This window comes from Salvelinus fontinalis, chromosome 31, assembly GCF_029448725.1.
Source record: "Salvelinus fontinalis isolate EN_2023a chromosome 31, ASM2944872v1, whole genome shotgun sequence".
In the NCBI taxonomy this organism is placed as follows: domain Eukaryota; kingdom Metazoa; phylum Chordata; class Actinopteri; order Salmoniformes; family Salmonidae; genus Salvelinus; species Salvelinus fontinalis.
In genome coordinates this window covers 41,872,359-41,892,448 of record NC_074695.1, presented here as the reverse complement: position 1 = coordinate 41,892,448, position 20,090 = coordinate 41,872,359, and the positions used below count along the sequence as shown (strand labels likewise).

The 20,090-nt window shown below is 44.5% G+C and overlaps 1 pseudogene; it reads left to right on the top strand.

Moving 5' to 3' along the window:
* LOC129829318 (uncharacterized) overlaps positions 1 to 20,090 on the top strand; it is a 30,240-nt pseudogene that overhangs the window by 299 nt on the left and 9,851 nt on the right.

Here is a 20,090-nt window from a genome sequence, read left to right as displayed (position 1 = left end):
AGATCTGACTGCCCCTCTGAAGCCCTCAAATAAAACATTCACAGAGATTGTGGAGATATTGCAAAATCACCTATCACCTAAACCACTCCTCATCGCGGAACGTTTTCGTTTCCACAAGAGAGATCAGAATGAGGGGGAGGGTGTTAGTACATATGTAGCAGAGTTGAAGAAACTGTCTGAACATTGCCAGTTTGGAGAGAACCTAAATGACACATTAAGGGATAGATTTGTTTGTGGATTGAAACATGAACACATTCAAAAACGTTTGCTCACAGAATCAGATCTCACGTTTGCAAAGGCTGTTGAAATTGCTGTGACTATGGAAATCGCGACGAAAGATGCATTTGAGTTGCAAAGTAAAAGAAATACTGACCTATCACAAACTTCCCTGCACAAGTTTTCGCGCAGCCGACAGCGCCCCCGTGTGGCCGATAAATGCAACAGGTGTGACAGAGATGGTCACAGAGCAGAGGACTGCCGTTTCAAAGACGAAATTTGTCACAAATGCAGTAGAAGGGGGCACATTCAAAGAGCATGCAGAGCAAAATTCAGTCACAACAGGAAAACTGAGAAAATGAAAGGGTCTGTGAATGCACTAGCAGAGAACAGTGGCAGTGATTCAGATGAACGAGTAATTGGTACAATGGAGTTAAACACAGTGACTTCTCCCAGCAGTAGCATAATATGGGTGACACCAGATATCGAAGGCAAACCCCTCAAAATGGAGCTGGACACAGGATCTGCAGTGTCTATAATTTCCACTACTGTCTACAATGAGCACTTCAAGGCTATCAAGCTGAAGAACACAAATGTGTTGCTGAAGACCTACTCAGGAGAGAGATTGAGCCCAATGGGGGTGTTGCAGGTCAGAGTGAGGTATGGGGAGCAAACACAGCAGTTACAGCTGTATGTGGTGCCTGGAACTGGCCCCCCATTATTTGGCAGGGAATGGCTTTCAAAAATAAAGCTGAACTGGTGTGATTTGAAAATGCTCCACACGTTACAGTTCAAAGAGAAGGACACAGACCAAACACTGGAACACTTGCGGAAGAAATACAGCACAGTTTTCAGTGATCAGATGGGAACAGTAAAAGGCTTCACAGCTAAACTTGTACTGAGAGATGACGCAACCCCAAAATTCTGCAAAGCCAGATCTGTTCCATACTCCCTGAGACCAAAGGTGGAAGCGGAAATCGATCGCTTGCAGGATACAGGGATCCTGACGAAAGTGGACAGAAGCGAATGGGCCACACCCATAGTTCCTATTGTGAAGAAAGACGGGTCTGTTAGAATGTGTGGGGACTTCAAGGTAACTGTGAATTCAATGTTGCATGTGGACCAATACCCCTTGCCACGTCTGGAGGACATCTTTGCTGCACTAGCTGGTGGGAAACACTTCAGTAAAATCGATCTGAAACAGGCTTACCTGCAGCTACCGGTTGAAGAGAGCTCCAAACAGTACCTGACAATAAACACACACAAAGGTCTATACAGGTATAACCGCCTGGTTTTTGGCATTGCATCGGCCCCAGCCATTTGGCAACGAACTATTGACCAGATTTTGCAAGGAATCCCAGGAACCCAGTGTATCCTGGATGACATGATCATAACAGGACGCACCGACAAAGAACACCTGGCTAACCTGGAAGAGGTCCTGAAAAGACTGAAAGAATATGGTCTACAGGCAAACTTACAGAAATGTGAGTTCTTCAAAGACAAGATTGTCTTCTGTGGACATGAAATTGACCGCAATGGATTGCACAAAACACAGGACAAAATCGAGGCAGTGGTACAGGCACCACGACCACAAAATATCACAGAAGTGAGATCTTTTGCGGGACTGATCAATTACTACAGAAGATTCCTCCCAAACCTTTCAGCAGTACTCCAGCCTCTAAATCAGCTCCTGGAAAAGAATAGGACATGGCGGTGGACAGAACAGTGTGAAAATGCATTTCTGGAGGCAAAACGGCTCATCACATCTGAACAGGTCCTGATGCATTACGACCCTGAACTGCCAGTGAAGTTGGCTTGTGATGCGTCCCCTTATGGCTTAGGGGCCGTCCTTTCACACACACTGAAAGATGGGTCAGAGAGGCCAATTGCATTTGCATCACGAACATTGAATGATGCAGAGAAAAACTACTCACAAATCGACAAAGAAGCACTGGCGCTAGTGTGGGGCGTCAAGAAATTCCATGCATACCTATATGGCAAGCGTTTCACACTGGTTACGGATCACCAGCCGTTGCTTTCCATTTTCAGTCCAAAGAAAGGCATTCCGGCAATGACAGCAGCCAGGTTACAGCGATACGCCTTGTTCCTCGCCAGTCATATGTATGACATTGAGTTTAAGCCGTCGTCCCTCCACACAAATGCAGATGGATTATCCAGACTGCCGTGTAGAAGAGAAAGACAAAGGAGTGTGGATGCAGTGGACATTTTCCATACCGCTCAGCTCGAGGCACTACCGGTCACAAGCACAGTGATCAAACAGGAGACAAGGAAAGATGTGACCTTGTCAAAAGTGTACACCTACACCATGTCAGGATGGCCAGCTACAGGCAGAAAGGAGCTGACTCCGTATTTCCAGCGGAGAAACGAAATTACAACGTACCAAGGATGTTTGATGTGGGGAATGAGAGTCATGATACCCCAGAAATGCCAACATCAGGTTTTGCAGCAACTACATGAAGGTCATGTTGGAATTGTCAAAATGAAGCTGCTCGCAAGGAGCCACTTCTGGTGGCCAGGTCTGGATCAACAGATAGAAAATATGGCAAAGAACTGTAGCGGATGTTTGGAAACCCTTCACATGCCTGCTCCTGTTCCAGTCCACCCTTGGGAATGGCCCACAGAGCCATGGCAGAGAATTCATGTGGACTACGCTGGTCCCTTTGAAAAGCACATGTTTCTGGTTATAGTTGATGCCCATTCCAAATGGCCAGAGGTGTTTTGCACTGACTCCTCCACCTCAGCTCAGACGATAGAGTGTCTCAGAACAACGTTTGCACGCTTCGGATTGCCGCTGCAGCTAGTAAGTGACAACGCACAAGCTTTTGTAAGTGACGAGTTTACAAGATTCATGTCAGTAAATGGAATCAAACACTCAACCTCAGCTCCGTACCACCCTGCCACCAATGGGCTGGCAGAACGCTTTGTGCAAACCCTAAAGCAAGGACTCCGGGCAGCAAAACGAGATGAAGGGACTTTGCAAACAAAGCTGGCCAAGTTCCTGCTCTCCTACCGAAACACCCCACATGCCACGACAAATGAAAGCCCAGCCGCACTGATGTTCGGGAGGCCTCTCCGCACACGGCTGGACCTCATGAAGCCTAACAGGCGTAATGAAGTGCTGAACAAACAAGCCAAGATGCTCTCCGGTGGCCGGGAGCGCCATCTCCAAACAGGACAGGAAGTGATGGTGCGAGACTACAGAAGAGGAGGGAAATGGACAAGAGGGACCGTACATACACAAACGGGACCCAGAACTTACCAGGTTCAAGTGAGCCCAGACATAATGTGGCGGCGTCACATTAACCAAATGCATTCCACGGAAAACAGCACAACAATCGAGAAAGAACAGGCACAGAGAGTTCCTGAGAATGACACACAGGGAACTGTAGAGGACGGTGGAGCAGTAAAGAGACCCCAGGCTGAAAGAAGGGAACGTGTTGATGAAGGTGCTGCTATAGCAGAAGCTATAAGGGAGCAAGCACACACTGAGGATGTTCAGGAGCCTCCAGACAATCCTAGGCGCTACCCAGAACGAAGGCACCGGCCACCAGACAGACTGGACTTATAAACAAACAAACAAAAACTAACTGTTCAAGTTCAAATTAAAAGATGCAAAATAACTACAACAAGTTCTGGGAAGTGTTTCAGTTGGGGGTTGGTAAAAGTAACTCTGATTGTATAAAAGAAGGAATGTTATGTTCTGTTAATTACTGATGTCCCCTTTAAGAATGGAGCACCCTTGGGCATGCGCAGTGTTGTTCGATGTTATTCTGGCTCTAACTGATTCCAGTAAAATGTGAAGCTCCAGTTCCATTTATTGTATTCAGAGTCTTTCTTATTATATAAATAAGTAATAAGAGCTAAGACACTACACATTTGATAGGCTTACAGAGCAACCCATTGTGAGATGTGCATTCTGAAAAGGATGTAGATAACAAAGAGGAAAAAATTCGAATTCTGCAATACTGCAGAGGGTCTTCAAATGCCTGAAGTTAACTCCCTTTGAATGTTCAGAGAGAAAGAGAGAGCCCTTATAAAAAAAAAACATGACATTTTTGGGGGGATGGGGGGGGGGGATCTTCACGAATCAGAAACGTGGTTGTCGGACGTGTGAAGTTTTATATGTACATTTCAGCTACATCTGGTGTCCCATCCAAGGACCTACCCTGTTTAGCCTCAGAGGCAAACCAGCAGTGGGATACAGGGTGCTATGTTGCTGGAATGTGCCAAAACTTGCAACTGGAAAGAAAAGGCAGCGAAAGCAAAGGCCAGGGTAACAACCAAAGATGTTTTATTTCATTGCGTTATCATACAAAAAATTCACTGGAAACTATTTTTGGGGCATCCATATACATTCATTTGTTTTCACATTTCGAAAAAAATTCCTTGCAATATTTAGTTTTGCTATCAATACTTTTGGGTTTATATTTTGCCTTCAATATCACAATTTTTGTTAGAAATTCTTTGCATTCTCAACTTTGCTTGATATTAACAGCACAAACTAACTCACTCACTACAGGGTTGCACTATAACACTATGACTCTATTAAAGGTATTTAAAGCAGCAATCCTTAACTGAAACATTAACAAAGTGTCTCCCCACCACAGTTTCAGTAAAAAGCTGAGGGATGGGTCTGGAGAAATGCACCCACTCTATAATCCGTCCACTACGCTATGAGTGCAAGGACTGACCATCCATGATATCAATAGTTTTAATCATGTTTTTAGGTTGTTTACATTTAGTTTGTTTACAAACATTGGAGTAAATTAAACATGCTATATTTTGGGTTTTGATGAGGTACGACAGCTGAACTATGCTCATTGTCAGGACCCGGTGTGAGAAAAAGTCACTAATAGTCGGCAGAACCCAGAAGATGAGGCAGACTCAGCAGTACTAGAGATGGTGGTTTAATAAAAGAACAAGATCTTCAGGCAAAGAATATAAATCCACAACGTCCAAAATAAAGCCAAGAGGCAAAAACGGATATCCTCCAAAATACAAAGAAAATCCACAAAGTGGTAAGAACAGCAGGGAAAAAACAAACCTCAAAAGACTAATCAAAAATAAACAAGAACAAAACCAGAGAACCTCTGGAAAATCCAACAAGAGAAATATATGTTCACAACAAGGCTGGGTGCTAACATACAAACACCGAGCAAAGAACTGAGGAACACACAGGGTTTAAATACCAACAAGGAAATGACACACAGGTACAAACAATAATTAGAGCAAGGAAAAAACTAAAGGTGCAATGGGGACATCTAGTGACCAAAACCTGAACAATCCTGGCCAAATCCTGACACTCATGAGTCATTTATTTGTTATATTCTTCAACACTCAATGGGTACATATCATTCATTTATAAGTCCAAAAATGGATGTAGCAACTAAGGGTTGCCCCTTTAACAGGCAGTGACCTTCATACAGCAGAACTATGTCCCCATTTGAACGTGATCCATTAACCTGCCCCAAAAATGTATTCTGTCCGCTGTTCCGCAAATGTCCCACAGAATCTTTCCCTTGGCATTTTAGATGCGGTCACCCTAATTCCACCGGTGGAATCATTGCTGCTGCCTCACCATGTAGTCTTGTTTTTGACATTCACACTTGATTGAGAGTGTTCACAAGTCAATTGTCTGTTGTCAGTGAGAAAGCTAATTTGAGTATGAAAAACTAATTTGAAAAATTCCAGTCGGGCTTCCCCTCACTTCACAGCACGGAAACTGCTTTATTGAAAGTCAGTAATGACCTTCTGTTGGCTACCGATTAATTCTCTATTTGAGTTATTTTGGATCTCAGTGCCGCATTTGTCACAATTGATCATAACATCCTTGTTGACCAGCTTCAGAGGTGGGTGGGAATCTCCAGCGTTTCTCTCGACTGGTTCAGGTCATATATATGTGGCAGGCGTTTTTCAGTGAGCATGGGTGGTTCAGTATCGTCCCCAGCACCTATTAACTATGGTGTCCCTCAGGGGTAAATTCTGGGCCCCATCCTTTTCCCCCTGTACAGTTGAAGTTGGAAGTTTACATACACTTAGTTTGGAGTCATTAAAACTCATTTTTCTTTTCAACCACTCCACAAATTTCTTGTTAACAAACTATAGTTTTGCCAAGTCGGTTAGGACATCTACGTTGTGCATCACACAAGTAATTTTTCCTACCATGTGGTAGATACCACTCCATTGACTCCATTCGATATTATTATGAGCCGTCCTCCCCTCAGCAGCCTCCACTGGCGTGCATGTCTATGAGAATCTCAGTTACATGTGTGATCTCAGTCATGTGGGAGTGTGTGCGTGCATGCATGCGAGCGAAGTGTATGAGATATCCCAGTTGTGTGCGTGTGTGAGCTCAGTGGTGTGTTTCCTCACAGTAGTGTGTGCATTATTTCTTCAGTTCACACACCATACAGAGCCACCTCAGCGAAGGAGTGGTTCAGTGTGGTGTCAGAGCTCACTCTGCGACTGCATTAACGTTTACTAAACCTCAGACTAGTCTAGCCACCCTATGTGATCCACAGTCCTGAGCTCCTCTAGTATAAGCCACCTGTCCCTGTCACTATCATCGCATCCTCAATCCTACACAGTATAGCAAAATCATACCCAATGTAGGCCTTGCTAAATTAATTTAGAAAATAATTGACCATTGTTATTGTTAAGTAACTTTGTGGAATTGGGAAATAACAATAGTCTTTCTTGGTGGGTAAAGGAGCAAACCTCATTACTATCATGCCTCAGAATATAACCCAGATGCAGACACAGGAGGCGGATAGTACAGTTCTCAGATTATTTATTGTAAACACAGGGCAGGCAAAGGGCAGGTCGAGGACAGGCAGGGATTCGTGAGTCAAACAGGTACAGGACGGCAGGCAGGCTCGGGGTCAGGGCAGGCAGAATAGTCAGAACCAAGAAAACTAGGAAACAGAACTTGACAAAAAGGAAGACGGGAAAGCCCGCTGGTAAGACCTGACAATACAAAACAAACTGGCAACAGACAAACAGAGAACACGGGTATAAATACACAGGGGATAATGGGAAGATGGGCAACACCTGGAGGGGGGTGGAGACAAACACAAAGACAGGTGAAACAGATCAGGGTGTGACAATTATTGGATATTTGACATATTACACCCCTTTGCAAATGGAATAATCCCTGATATAGATACAAAACATGCAAGTACTATAGAGCTACAGATGTAGGATCTTAATTTGAGCCACTGTGCTACAATAGGAAAAATAATTCAGCAGCAACAGGAAATGTGAATTATTCAGTGGATTATAATTAATTAATATTTTTGTTGGGGTTGATACATTTTTAATTTGGGCAAGTCAAGTCTGAATTTTCAGTTGAAATTACAAACTTTAGAAGCCTTTTTAAAACTCAGATACACTACAAGTTTGCATTTCCTGCAGTGCAGGATCCTTCTCCGCAACAAAATAGTGATCAAATTAAGATCCTACATATGGAGAGATACAACATGATTTCCTATAGGGGCAAGAGACAGCTGTCACCTTCCCCTCTGTAATAGGAGTGCATTTATTGACCATGCTATATTGACCAGGACATGAACCCTATTCTTCAGCGATAGGGCAGACTTTTCCACATGGAAACAGGCTTTCTCTCAACCCTGAGGGGCCCAAAGCTAATTCGCTCCACACTAGTCAGGGCTGTAGGAATAGTTTTGATTTTCACCATCTCCTGCCTGTAAGTGCTCTTGATGCTGGGTAGAAATTCCCACGATACCCAATGCAGTGGAAAATCCTGTGGGATTGTACACCAGATTGACCTTGCATTGGTAATCTTGTAGTAACCTTGAAAGTCATCTATTGACCTGCAACCCACAATTTGTGTCTGTTTACTTAGCTAGTCACCCATGGCTAAAAACCCTGGGGAGTGGTAGTAGTGTCCAATGTACCATGCTCTAACTCAGGGGTAGGCAACTAGATTCAGCCGCGGGACGATTTCTGTCGGAGCAGATGGTCTGGGGGCTGGAACATAATTCTGATCATTTATACACTGCAAATTGACAACAACTAAGCCCGAAAGGAGATTGATTGTATTGAAAATAACAATAATTTCTTACCTTGATTACACGATCACGTCTCTTTTATTCGTGGGAATGGTGAACAGATTCCCTAAATTAAACTAAGTTTTAGCTGAATTTCTGATAATTGTAGTCTTTGCTTTACAAAAAACTAAAATCACCAAAATGTAACGACTTTTTGACAATGACCCGAAAGAGCGCCTGTTGCTGACCCCTGATCTGAATGTCTTCAAACCAATTAACTGAGGTTGGAATGATGCACTGCTCTCTTGCAGGGAAACCTCCCCCACGCTTGATGTAGGAGGTCCAGGTGATGCAGTAAGTTCTGAAAATGAAAACGTGTCTAGTCCGGAGGGCCTGCAAAGTCCAGATGGTATGGCCTGCACAGACAGCCCACCTGGCCCCACTAGCCCCGATAATGTCATCACAACCAATCCGACCAGCCGCTATGACATCCTGAATAGCCCGACCAGCCCTGATGGCATCTACATGACCAGTCCAGACGTCATCTTCAGGACCAGTCGTCCAGAGGTCAACTATGATGACGTGCCCTGTGAGAGCCTCCTCTCTCCTGTGGAAGGTGTGTGCGTGTGTATATGTGTGTGTGTGTGTGTGCGTGTGTAAGTGCACGCCTGTGTGCATGCATGTGTGTGTCTGTGTGCATCTGCAGATGCATGTGTGCGAGAAAATAATGTATGTAATTAATGTCTCCCCGGTTGTGTGTTAGATTGCATCTATGAGAACGTTGAGGCCAGAGAACCATCATGGCACCAACAACGGCTGGAGCGGCAGTGAATTTGAGAGCTATGATGAGTAGTCAGACAGCGAGACCAAAGTCAAGACACTGCATGGCCCACAGCAGTAGTAAGATAGGGAGGGCTCTTATTTTGTATACTCAGCTGCTTTTGCAATCTCTATATTTTTTTGTATTTGTTATTCAGACCTTGATACTATACATAACTTTGTGCTACAATTATTTAATGACACCCAAGGATGCCTGTTGCATCAATGTAAGCATTGTGTCTGTGTTTGTTGAATGGAGATGTATAGAGGACTCTAGTGCCCAAAATCCTGTTTTAGCATGGGCAGCGCCATTGAGCACTTTCACCATTTTGAAGTAGTCAACTTGGTGGAACTTCCTATGGGTGAAGGAAGGATCACATTATTCCATCCGGGTCATCAGGATGGATCAACCAATTAATAATATTCGTGAGCAAACATTCCATAACTGCAGGTAGCAGTAAATCGCCAAATCTTGGCTTTATACCTGTTCAAACAACACACTACAGGTGGCAGTATGTACCCTTTCACCTAACTACTTCAAAATGGTACTACCTGTGCGCTCGCACACAACATAATGGAACGGTTACAATATTGCAATCTCTATCAGTGGAGGCTGCAGAGGGGAGGACGGCTCATAATAGTGGCTGGAATGGAGTGTAATGGCTGGAATGGAGTGTTTGATACTGTTCCATTCACTTCATTCCGAACAATATTATGAGTCGTCCTCCCTCTCAGCAGCCTCCACTGTCTCTATGGTATGTTGCTATGTCTTTTCCAAAATATAGCAGTACTATGTAGGCTCAAATATCATATGAAAAGCATATTATGAAGTCAAATGCACATCACTTTTCAATCGCAAATTGTAACCAATAAAGGTTTTGGTTGTAGTAGCATTTTAGTATGCATGCCCAACTTTACTAGTAGCCCTATGGTGTAATATGCTAACACTTGACTATACAAACCACAGGAGGTTGGTGGCACCTTAATTGGGGAGGACGGGCATGTGGTAATGGCTGGAGCGGAATAGGTGGAAAGGTATCAACAACATCAAACACATGGTTTCCCTTCCAGCCATTATTATGAGACGTCCTCCCTTCAGCAGCCTCCACTGAAAAGGTATGAGTGTTTAATTCAACTACAGTTGGGTTAATAAACACACACACTCATCCTATACTGAGGAGCATATGTACACAGCTAGTTTAAATGCACTGCCTTGCTGTGTGTTTAGTGGTTTTGTCAGCAGTCTCTCTTGGTTCCTCTTCTTCCTCTCTGGGACCTTATCTACACATTGCTGCTCCTCCTACTGCTGCTGCTAAAGTTGTAGACTCCGTCTCATGCTACCACTAGAGTGAAAGCACCGCCAGCATTCAAAAGTGACCAAAACATCAGCCAGGAAGCATAGGAACTGAGAAGTGGTGTGTGTGGTCACCACCTGCAGAATCACTCCTGTTTTGGGGGGTGTTTTGCTAATTGCCTATAATTTCCACCTTTTGTCTATTCCATTTGCACAACAGCATGTGAAATTTATTGTCAGTGTTGCTTCCTAAGTGGACAGTTTGATTTCACAGAAGTGTGATTGACTTGGAGTTACATTGTGTTGTTTAAGTGTTCCCTTTATTTTTTTGAGCAGTGTATAAGCAGTGGTGGAAAAAGGTACCCAATTGTCAAACTTGAGTAAAAGTAAAGAATTCTTAATAGAAAATGACTCACGTAAAAGTGAAATTCACACAGTAAAATACTACTTGAGTAAAAGACAAAGTATTTGGTTTTAAATATACTTAAATATCAAAAGTAAAAGAATAAATCATTTCAAATCGCTTATATTAAGCAAACCAGACGGCACCATTTTGTTGTTATTTTAATGTATGGTGAGCCAGTGGCACACTCCAACAGGCAGACATTTACAAACAAAGCATTTGTCCACCAGATCAGAGGCAGTAGAGATGACCAGAGATGTTCTCTTGGTTTGTGCGTGAATTGGACCATTTTCCTGTTCTGCTAAACATTCAAAATATGAGTACTTTTAGGTGTCAGGGAAATGTATGGAGTAATAAGTACATTATTTTAATTACGAATGTAGTGAAGTAAAAGTTGTCAAAAATAGTGAAGTAAAGTACAGATATCCCAAAAAACTACTTAAGTAGTACTTTAAAGTATTTTACTTAAGTACTTTCCACCACTGCATATAAGGGCCATAGTATACAGTAGCTTGCTCTGTTAAGCATGTCAGGTGGAAACCCAGATCTCTTGGGGGAATCCTTTGTGTAAATAACAGGTTTAATGTTCCCTGACAGGTTCTCTCTCTCTCCCTCCCTTTTCTCTCTCTCACTTACTCTTTTTGTTCCTGTCTCTATCTCCTCCTCTCCCCCTACCCCCCCAGGACATCAAGGACATGCTGAAGAACACTCCCCAGGCCCACCCTGACCGTATGCCCCTGCAGTTGGCCCTCACTGAGCTGGAGACGTTAGCCGAGAGGCTAAACGAGCAGAAACGAGTAGCAGACCAGGTCGCTGAAATCCAGCAGCTGGCACTCAGAGTTGGTGACCGCCAACTGAGCAAGGTCTGTGCATCTGTGTCTTTCTCAAAATGTATTTTGAGGTCAATAAGATATTTTTTTGTTTTTGTTAATACTACTTTGTGTAAGAGTAAATGAGTGAGTGTTTTGTGTTTTGTTGTGTTGTGTGTAGATAGTGTGTAATGTTGTGTGATATTTGTGTCCCCTCCACAGTTCTTTAACTCAGACTAGAGGCAGCTGATACTGTGCCAGGTGCTGATTGAGATGGTGTACAGGGAGAAAGGACAGGTCTTCAAGTCCAAGGAGCGCAAAGTCTTCCTCAATAACGACACCCTCATCTGTGCAAACATCAGTGTCAAGTGAGTCAGCACTACCAGGACGCGACCATAGAACTAGATTCTCTATGGATGAGGCATACTGTCAAATGTCATGTTGAAAGAATATCAGCCACACTGCATATTAATGTGAATCAACGTTTTTTTTCTCTGTCTTCTCCAAATCAAATCAAATGTTATTGGTCACATACACATGTTAGCAGATGTAATTGCGGATGTAGCGAAATGCTTGTGTTTCTAACTCCAACAGTGCAGTAATATGTAACAAGTAATATGTAACAATTTTACAACAATATACACAAATCTAAAGTAAAGGAATGGAATTAAGAATATATACATATTTGGATAATGTCATTAACGAAGAAAGGTCAAGTTTTCCCCAAGTTTCACCCAACTTCACATCTTAAAATCTTCCGTTTTGATCAGTGAACCTCACAAATTATTCATTGCACCCTACTTGATTCAGCTCATGCCTCATGCCAACTTTGCCCTTAACTTGTGAAAGGGATCGTAATGTTTCACAATGTTTCCCATGCATGATTATGGGGAATATATGAATAATAATGTGGCCCAAAAATCAGTAGGGGGTCCGCTGTTTGGAGAGATATTCAACTGATCAGAAGGACGGTAATTACAATGTATTCCTGACCCCCTTTCATATTGTTGATTCAAAGAGCCCTGACACATTTGGATGATTTTTCAATTGCTGAATGCATTATCTTACATAGAGGGTAACACGCACGCTCGTTGGCAATTTCAACCTGCGTTGGGCTATTTTCAAATACTTGCGCAAGGATTGGAAATTGACCTGTCTTATATGAGCTCGCTTGCGCTGAGAAGGGAGGGTGGCAATATCTGAAGTGTGTCCTTAGGGTTAGGAACAAGGAGTCATCAGGCCAGGTCATCAGGCCAGGTAGTCCTGAGGCATGGCCCCAGGGCCCAGGTCCTCCGGGAGGGGAGTGAGAGGGAGAGAGAGAGAATTAGAGGGAGCATACATAAATTCACATAGGACACCGGATAAGACAGGAGAAATACTCCAGAAATAACAGACTGACCCTAGCCCCCGACACAAACTATTGCAGCATAGATACTGGAGGCTGAGACAGGAGGGGTCAGGAGACACTGTGGCCCCGTCCGACGATACCCCCGGACAAGGCCAACCAGGCAGGATATAACCCCACCCACTTTGCCAAAGCACAGCCCCCACACCACTAGAGGGATATCTTCAAACCACCAACTTACTACCCTGAGACAAGGCCGAGTATAGCCCACGAATATCTCCTCCACCGCACGAGCCCGAGGGGGTGGAAAACCGGACAGGAAAATCAAGTCTGTGACAACCCACTCAAATGACACACCCCTCCTAGGGATGGCATGGAAGAGCACTAGTAAGCAAGTGACTCAGCCCCCGTAATAGGGTCAGAGGCAAGCGCTCATTACACAATTTATTTATTCATCAAAACGCCAGCTCCCCGCCAGCTATTGTGCTCATAATTCCCGCAGTGAAAATAGCAAAGATATTTCTGACACACCCCCAGACATATAGTGTTAACTCAAGCGCTAAGATTTGCCATTGTGTTAGGTTTGTTAAAATAGAGCCCTCAATGTTTGTCCAGCATCTTGTTCAGGCCCATAGAGATGGAAAAAGAGAGGGCACTATCTTTGCAATGATGGCTTCTAGGACAGCATGGGAAATACTATTGAAAATAGGTGCGCCATCTATCCGTCTCTATCTTCAGGCCATTGAAATGTGTTGCTGTTTCTTCAACTAGGGGTACCCCTGATATCAGCAGCCAAGTTCCCATTGGTCCTAAATACACAGTGAAGTGGAGCGCCCCCTTGCTGCAGACGCAGGTGTTAGAGGTGGGACAGGAGAGCTTTCAGAGCAAAGATACAGGGAAACGGGCAAACGTTGCTAATGTTCCAGGTAAAAACACATTCAATTCGTCCAATTCAAATTGAAATGCACTGTACACCTTCACATTCAAGACAAAATACCCAATGTAAGCTATGAAAAAGCAAGCCTTCCCACTCTGTCTCCAAGCACTTGTTCCAACTAATACTGTCAGTTATCTGGGTATGAGCTGTCTCTACCACTACCTGCTTGGGGAGAACTGACTTGTTTTTAAATCTCTAAAGGCTTTATTGCCCTAATTGAGTGATAATAGAGGCTACATGTAACCCTCTGGGAGTATGCCAGATGTTCTCCCTAGAGTCTCACATGTCTGAGATAAACATCCCTGTATTATTTTGAGGTTCAGTCTCATTTGGAGTTAACTTACTGTTGATGTGTGGAAGTGTTTTGGTGGAGAAACCCAGCAGGATATTTACTAACTCTTGAAAAGCCAGAGAATGATGGTGACAGGGACAGTTACAGGGATGTCTTGTCTATCTTATCCGCAAAGAGCAGGTGTAGGTGTACTCTTTTGCTCCAGCCGATCCGATTCAGCTGATCAACTAATCACAGTCCACTCCTCAAGAAAGACTTAAAACTAGTTGAATCAGATGTATTACTGTACCTCTTTGGCTTGAGAAAGCCTTCACCCACAACAGCCCTTTGTGCATTTTGATATTGATTACTGCATTGTTGGGTTTGGAGCTTGCGAGAAAGGCATTTCACTGTACTTGTGCACGTGACATTAAAACGTGAAACTTGAAACTTGCTTTAGGAGGAGTAAGAGGAGAAGAATGATAGTGATGATGACGATGAAGGTGATGATGATGATGATGACGCCGATGATAAAGATATGACTGGGTGTGCCAGGTAAGTGTTCCTGGGCCCTCCCTGACTGTACCAGGAGCTGGAGTAGCTACAATACGACCTGTCTGTTGTTGAACAGGTCACCTTGCTAGTCAGGACATTACAAGGCACCTACCAGGTTAGACACACATGTACACACATTAACGTTTACTTTTCAACACTGCTTATTAGACAGACACTGTCACCTTGACAGTTATTATGTTTATTATGTGATACCATTCCTCTACCACCATTTCTCTTAACACAACAGTAGGGCAGGACGTGCCTAGCAATGCAGAGGCTCATCCGCACCAAAGAGGACGAGGTCCAGTGTGCCAACAAGTGCCACCTGCGGCTGGAAGTTAAAAGGGATACACAGAAGTGACTAAAGATGGCGCTAGGATGCATAGCCACCGTTTTATGGACTCCTGACCAATTTTGCTATTTTGTGTGTTTTTTTTTGCGCTGATCTTAACTTTTTTCTACATAATGTTTACGCCATCGTTTCCTATGACCAAAAAGCTTCTGGACATAAGAATAGCAATCACTCACCTCAATCTGGACAAAGACTTCAATGAGTCTTCGGCACAGAACATACTGCTCACCTAAGATCAGGCCCTAACCCTGACATGGATGCTCAGGATGTACTTCGAACACCCGACAAGGCTAACATCCCCGTCATTGGCAAGAGAAAGAGACGCAGGTACAGAGGACACAGAGCGGGGTGCCTCGTAAGGATCCGCAGAAGGCGAGTGGGAAAGCTACCGTTACCGTCAATATTACTTGCCAACATGCAATCATTGGACAATAAATTAGACGAGGTATGATCACGAATATCCTACCAACGGAAACTGTAACATCTTATGTTTCCCGGAATCGTGGCTGAATGATGACATGGATATTCAGCTAGCGGGATATACTCTGCACCGGCTAGATTGAACAGCACATGCCGGTAAGACGAGAGGGGGGGGGGGGGGGGTCTGTGCATATTTGTAAACAACAGCTGGTGCACAAAATCTAAGGTAGTCTCTAGATTTTGCTCGCCTGAAGTAGAGTATCTTATGATAAGCTGTAGACCACACTATTTTCCTAGAGAGTGTTCATCCATACTTTTCGTGGCTGTTTATTTACCACCACAAACTGATGCTGGCACTAAGACTGCACTCAGTCAGCTGTATAAGGAAATAAGCAAACAGGAAACCGCTCACCCAGACGTGGCGCTCCTAGTGGCCGAGTATTTTAATGCAGGGAAACTTAAATCAGTTTTACCTAATTTCTCATTTCAACATGTTAAATGCGCAACCAGAGGGAAAACGTTTCTAGATCACCTGTACTCCACACACAGAGATGCATACAAAGCTCGCCCTCGTCCTCCATTTGGTAAATCTCTCCTCCTGATTCCTGCTTACAAGCAAAAAATTAAAGCAGGAAGCACTAGTGACTTGGTCTATAGAAAAATGGTCAGATGAAGCAGACGCTAAACTACAGGACTGTTTTGCTATCACAGACTGGAACATGTTCTGGGATTCTTCCAATGGCATTGACGAGTACACCACATCAGTCACTGGCTTTATCAATAAGTGCATTGAGGACATTGTCCCCACAGTGACTGTATGTACATACCCCAACCAGAAGCCATGGATTACAGGCAACATTCACACTGAGCTAAAGGGTAGAGCTGTCGCTTTCAAGGTGGGGGACTCTAACCCGGAAGCTTATAACAAATCCTGCTATGCCCTCCGACAAACCATCAAACAGGCAAAGCGTCAATACAGGGCTAAGATTCTTATTTATTTTCCTGCCATGTTTGAGGCACCATCGTAACTCTGCACCGAACTAACAATTTTCATCAAGCAATGCCTTGCGTCCTCCCACGCGCTGGATAACTGGGCACTGATTGGATGTAGCTGGTGTGCTGTTACAGTTACAAAGTGGCGGTGGGTTTGGCAGTTTTGATGTGCTGTGAATTTTTCAATGGCTTTTCTCCAGTTCCTAAATCCTGCACTAATGAAGGCAGCATCTGCTCTTTGGCCAAAAGATGGCTGGCTTGAAAACCCTTGGCAACAGTGAAAAAACAACACTCCTTTTATTGATGGATTATAATGTAGCCAGGGGAAATCGCGAAACCATCTCTCTTGAAACGTCAACACTCTGTTGGCAAGAGTTTGCGGTTCTATAAATTGTGGGTGTGGCTGATATGGTTTTGTGCCATCACAGAGGTAACTGGACAATGCTGTGCCACTGTCCCCTATACTGGTGCTGCTGGCAACAAGGGTGACACCTGGTCCTGCCGTGGCTGTGACACTGTCCTCTGAAGTCTCTCTCCTTGGCTCTTTCCCTTTCACCACCCTCACCGACTCACAGTCTGTCTCTTAGAAAAGAAATAAGGTGTTTGCTGTTCTCATAACTACCGGTACCCAAAACGACACAATTAATCACAACAGCAATACCATTGCCTTAAACAAATCTTAGTTTAGTCACCAGTTTAAGTTGAGAGTGGGGGTAACCATGGCATTTTCCAATTATGTCCCTATTTTACAAGTCCAAAAAATTGAGAACCTTTCATAATGTTGCCAAACAAAGACTCAACAAACTTACCTGAGACTCCCTGTCTCTGCCAGTCTGTCCCTGCATATCTATCCCCAACTCTGCTGTCTGTGTGCCATCTGTTGCCTGCTCTGCCTAATGACATCATTGTGAAACATTCCCATTAGCATTTCATTTATTTCTTATGAACATTTTATCAACTAGTCTTTGAGATATTAGGCTACTAGAGTTCTTACTTTGCGTTTTGGTGTACTGGAAAATACTCTGATGTCCGCCATTTTTCTACCTGGCTGGCTGGCTGGCCGGTCTAGCTGCACACACACACATTTACACAACATATGCTGCAACCTTTCGTAATTTTAATATAGTTTGTTTCATATTGGCTGGCTTCCAACAATAGCTGAATTTGCAAAGCTAGCGAGCACCAATTCCATTTCTGTGGTGTTTGCTATAATCGTTGCTACCTGGTTAAATAAAGGTGAAAGAAAAGAAAAAGCAAAAAGTTCACTAGCGACAATTTAGCTTTTGCAACGAGACCATTATATATATTTAAGACAATGGTATAAGAGAGTGTAGTTCTGTTCAGTTTGGACTTCAGTTTATCGCTAACCTGATCACAGGGACTTTGAAGCACTCCAGCTGCATGCTGATCTTGGAATAAGCTGATGATAGCAAAGATTCCATCTTTGACGACGCCACATAAATGGAATAAGTACTAGCTAGCTTGATGGTTAATGTTTTCTTTAGTTTGCGCGCTAGCTCTGCAAATTCAGCTAGTGTGTGAACCCTGCCAACACAAAAAAAATAACATTGCTATGGCCGATTGACTGGATTAACCTCACGTCAGTTACGTACATTGAGTGTCTTTCGGACAGTAGATACGAACCCTCTATTACCTTGCCAGCTAAAGAACTGGCATTAGATCAAACCATTGTGAAGCAAAAAGCGGGGGAGGGGTCAATCTTTTGAAACTTAAAAACGCGCTATTAAGTGTCTATAATCAGCATAAGTGCTTTCATTGCGTATTATTCATATTATTGAAATGACATAGTTATGTTTACAGTGATATATTGGGGGGGACAAATCATATTTTTCCCAGGATGGGGGGGTCGTGTCCCCTGGGATTGGGGGGGTCGTCCCCCCTGGGATTTCCGCCTATGTACGTGGCAGGGCTTGCAAACTATTACAGACTACAAAGGGAGGCACAGCCGCGAGCTGCCCAGTGACACAAGCCTGCGAAAGGAGCTAAATCACTTCTATGCTCGCTTCGAGGCAAGCAACACTGAGGCATGCATGAGAGCATCAGCTGTTCCGGACGACTGTGTGATCAAGCTCTCCGTAGCCAGATGGATTAACAGGACATGTGCTCCGGGCATGTGCTGACCAACTGGCAGGTGTTCTTCACTGACATTTTCAACATGTCCCTGACTGCTCTTCTCTGTGTCATGGAGGCGCTCCGCACTGCTAAAGCTAACTCTCTCTCCTCTGCTCTCATCCTTCTAGACCTATCGGCTGCCTTTGATACTGTGAACCATCAGATCCTCCTCTCCACCCTCTCCGAGCTGGGCATCTCCGGCGCGGCCCACGCTTGGATTGCGTCCTACCTGACAGGTCGCTCCTACCAGGTGGCGTGGCGAGAATCTGTCTCCGCACCACGTGCTCTCACCACTGGTGTCCCTCAGGGCTCTGTTCTAGGCCCTCTCCTATTCTCGCTATACACCAAGTCACTTGGCTCTGTCATATCCTCACATGGTCTCTCCTATCATTGCTATGCAGACGACACACAATTAATCTTCTCCTTTCCCCCCTCTGATAACCAGGTGGTGAATCGCATCTCTGCATGTCTGGCAGACATTTCAGTGTGGATGACGGATCACCACCTCAAGCTGAACCTCGGCAAGACGGAGCTGCTCTTCCTCCCGGGGAAGGACTGCCCGTTCCATGATCTCGCCATCACGGTTGACAACTCCATTGTGTCCTCCTCCCAGAGTGCTAAGAACCTTGGCGTGATCCTGGACAACACCCTATCGTTCTCAACTAATATCAAGGCGGTGACCCGTTCCTGTAGGTTCATGCTCTACAACATTCGCAGAGTACGACCCTCCCTCACGCAGGAAGCGGCGCAGGTCCTAATCCAGGCACTTGTCATCTCCCGTCTGGATTACTGCAACTCGCTGTTGGCTGGGCTCCCTGCCTGTGCCATTAAACCCCTACAACTCATCCAGAACGCCGCAGCCCGTCTGGTGTTCAACTTTCCCAAGTTCTCTCACGTCACCCCGCTCCTCCGCTCTCTCCACTGGCTTCCAGTTGAAGCTCGCATCCGCTACAAGACCATGGTGCTTGCCTACGGAGCTGTGAGGGGAACGGCACCTCCGTACCTTCAGGCTCTGATCAGGCCCTACACCCAAACAAGGGCACTGCGTTCATCCACCTCTGGCCTGCTCGCCTCCCTACCTCTGAGGAAGTACAGTTCCCGCTCAGCCCAGTCAAAACTGTTTGCTGCTCTGGCACCCCAATGGTGGAACAAACTCCCTCACGACGCCAGGTCAGCGGAGTCAATCACCACCTTCCGGAGACACCTGAAACCCCACCTCTTTAAGGAATACCTAGGATAGGATAAAGTAATCCTTCTAACCCCCCCCCCCCCCCTTAAAATAGTTAGATGCACTATTGTAAAGTGGTTGTTCCACTGGATATCATAAGGTGAATGCACCAATTTGTAAGTCGCTCTGGATAAGAGCGTCTGCTAAATGACTTAAATGTAAATGTAAATGTAATTGAGTCTGTAATACCAACATGTTTCAAGCAGACCACCATAGTCCCTGTGCTCAAGAACACTAAGGCAACCTGCCTAAATGACTACAGACCCGTAGCACTCACGTGCGTAG